This window comes from Vigna unguiculata, chromosome 6 (assembly GCF_037176805.1).
Source record: "Vigna unguiculata cultivar grain cowpea cultivar isolate G323 ecotype 2 chromosome 6, ASM3717680v1, whole genome shotgun sequence".
Classification (NCBI taxonomy): Eukaryota; Viridiplantae; Streptophyta; class Magnoliopsida; order Fabales; family Fabaceae; genus Vigna; species Vigna unguiculata.
The window spans coordinates 29617218-29620796 of record NC_140797.1 but is presented as its reverse complement, the minus strand read 5'-3'; positions in this window follow the sequence as shown (position 1 = coordinate 29620796).

Sequence of the window (3579 nt, the reverse complement as noted above, 5' to 3'; positions counted from 1 at the left end):
GAGGGTATTGGAACAAAGGAGTGGGCAACAAAGCAACATCCTCTTTTCCCCAAATTGAATCAAGAAGTTCAAGTTAGGGGAGTTGTCTCTGTGTGTGTATTAACTGATGTTTGTGTTATAATTCTGGATTATTGCCTTCTCAACTGAATTCTGAATGATGTAAATTTCGTATCCTATGTGCTGTGATTGTGAATTGGAGTTATTTGGGATTGGGTGTTTGATTATGTATGTGGAATAGGTTGTGGGATGAGGGTTTTGATACTTTTAGTTCTATAGTCGAAATTGGTGGTCTAGTTGTTTGGAAAGCATGATTCTGAATGTCATTTTCCATTACAATTACATTGGTATCGATTGAATGTTTGGTGGTACATTTTTTGGGTATGATTTGACACTGTTTTGGGTAAAATGCGTGTGTGACAGTGAGGGAACTCTGCAAGTCTCACCCAAGCGAGTCTATCTCATCTAGGCGAGAGTTGCAGACCCTCACGTCTGGTTTGGGTCGCGCTGCTCGCTCAGGCGACCTTGGTTTGGGTTGAGCGACTTAGTCTCGCTCAGGTGAGAGACACTCGCCTAAGCGAGGTCGCGAGGAAACTTGGGCGCATTGAGCGCGACATCTCGCTCAGGTGAGAGGTATTGGTGTTTTGAGTGACTTAGTCTCTCGCTCAGGCGAGAGACACTCGCTCAGGCGAGAGACACTCGCTCAGGCGAGAGACACTCGCTCAGGCGAGAGACACTCGCTTAAGCGAGGTCGCGATGAGAAATGATGTTCTTTAAGTGGATCCTCGTTTAGGCGAGGTGTGGGTGGTATTTTGAGCGATGTTATAGCTTGCCCAGGCGAGGGAATCTCGCCTAAGCGAGATAATGTGATGTTGTGGTTTTTTTAAGCTCGCCTAGGCGAGGTGAACTAGCCTAAGCGAAGCAGTGGGCTTAGCTTGGGCTAGAGTCCCTGGCTTAAGCGAGTTTATGTGAATTTCTCATGTTTGTATGACCTAGTGTGTGTGAAATGACTACATTTCTTAAGTATAGGAAGTATATGCATGTGTTGTGGTGTGTGGGCTTGAAGGACTAAGTCCAATAGAGGTCTGGGATGTGCTTGGTGGTTGGACACATGATGAGCATGGAACTGGTTGAGTTCCCGTCGACTACTAATGGGCGAGGAGTCCTTAGTATGGTGATTACATGTGTCGGGCGCACGATGGGCAAGGAACTGTTATATTCCCATCGGCTACTATTGGGCGAGGAGTCCATAGTATAGTGATTGCGTGCGTGCTAGGGTCCAAGTATGAGACTTGGATGTTTTACTACAGACGAGGAGTTTGTAGGGCAGGACTATGAGCGAGATAGGCTCATAGGGTTGGATCACGAATGAGTTAGTTTCGTGGAAGCACAAGGAAGTCCCAAGACCTAGTACATGTATATAACTCATGAAGGATTATGAGGTCATGGTTGGGTTATTTGAAAAGTATGAGAATTTTAGTTATGTTATTTTGGGTTGGGAAACATATTTATTTCATGTATTTGGTTATATATATATTATGCATAGCTCACCCTTTCTGTGTGTGTGTGGCGATGATCAGATAACTCGTTATCCGGGAGCAGATGATTTGACAGGTGAGCCAGGAGACGCTTAGACTCGGAGCGGGGGCTAGCTTGGGATTTTTGTATATATATTTATTATTTTAGTTTTGAGATATTTATGTAATCATTTCGGGAGCCATTGAATTTTATTTTAGTTTTATTATTATGGACTCTTGGTTTATGGCAGTTATATTAAAGTTTTAAATTTCCCGTGTTTTTAGGAAATAGTTTTATTAAATGCGGTCTTTATTTTAATTTGGAATTTATTTATTAAATATTCGTAATATTCCTTAGGGATGTTACAACTCCTCCTCAAGTTCTTATTGTATTGGATCAAGAGATAGTCCTCTATCATACCCTTCTTTTTAAAGAGAATTTATCCTCAAATTAATACCACTTAAAGATTCCTTCTCCTTTGTATTGGATTAACACTAGTGTAGTAAGGGCTTTTGGCCCCGATTGTTTTTGATATTCTACCCCGGTTCCAGAATCGATGCATATTGGGGTGTTGTAAAAAGGGGTGGCTTTTGGCCTCGGGTGTGAACCGAAGCCATAGGGGTACTTTTCTGCCTCGGTTCTCTAAGGACCCAAAGCCATAAGGGTACTTCTTTTTTCGCCACTCTCTCCCCCAACGTTTAGATCTACTCTGCGCTCAAGTTCCTTTGCGGCTTCGCTCGCGCCACCATTAGCACTTTCGCGCTCGTCCTCGCCACCGAGATCGTTGGGAAATGTCGTCGTGGCCAGACCTTCACCAGCACTGAACGAGCAAGCCACCGTGACGCTCAGACCTATGGCGTGCTACCATAGCACGATCTGGATTCGACGACGATAAACCACCATGAACCAATAAAGCTAAGAGATCTAAAGATCCAGCACCTCCACCGCCGTTCGAAGCAGAACTGCAAGCCACCGTCGCGGGCAACCCCACTACTGTGACGCAGACAACACCACAACTCTCGCAAACCCAACCAGATCGAGAGTTGAGCATGAATGCCACCATCACCATCGTAGACAAAGGAAGAGAGTGACCACCAAATCACGCCTTTGTCGCGAGCCGCGAGCATGCCTCCTCCGCTAGTGACGAACCAAACACCATCGCACGAGAAAACGAATATGAAGATGAGAACGCCTCCACCACGTGTAGAGTGTTCACGCCGGGATGAAGGTGAACAGTGCGAAGTCACGAATTTGGGAACCTAAATAGGGCATATGGCCTCGGTTCAATTAATAACTGAGGCCTAAATTCGATATTGCCTTGGTCCTACTCTACCCGAGGCCAAAGGCTCTATTAGTAGTGACAATTTTGAAAAATGTTGAATTCTGATGAGTCATAGGCTTCGGTTGACTTACAACCGAAGCATAAAAGCCCTTATAGGCTTCAGTTGGTTGATGACCTGAGGTAGAAAAATTCAAAAAAATTCAAAAATGTCATTGCGTTCTTATAGACTCCGGTTCAGCAATAACTGAGGCCTATAAAGCGATGTAAAAACGCAAAATTGCACTAGTGTAAGGGATAGTTCTCTATCAAAATGGGGTAGTGGAGAAGATTAGGAAATGCTTGGCTAGATGGAAAGGAAAATAACTCTCGTTCGCAGGACAAATATGCTAGTTAAAATTGATATTAACAATTGTATACGTCTTTGTTTAAAATTAATGCCCTCAAAAGTAAAAGGATATCAAGAAAATTCAAAGAGTTCCTATGTGGTTGGTGTAGCGATGATAGAAAGATAATTGTGAACACCCGATTGCGTCCTGAAAAATAAAATATATTTTCAAAAAATTAAAAAAAATAGTAAATAGAAAATTAATAATAATAAAAAAGTAGTAAAAAGTGAAATAAATTTTATAAAAAGAAAAAATTAAAATTTAAGAGAAAATTAATTGGTTAAGTTAATTAAGAATTAAAAAAATAAAAAAGAATAATTTTGGACCTATATTCTTAGCCCAACTTTAATAAAATAATATATATATATATATATATATATATATATATATATATAT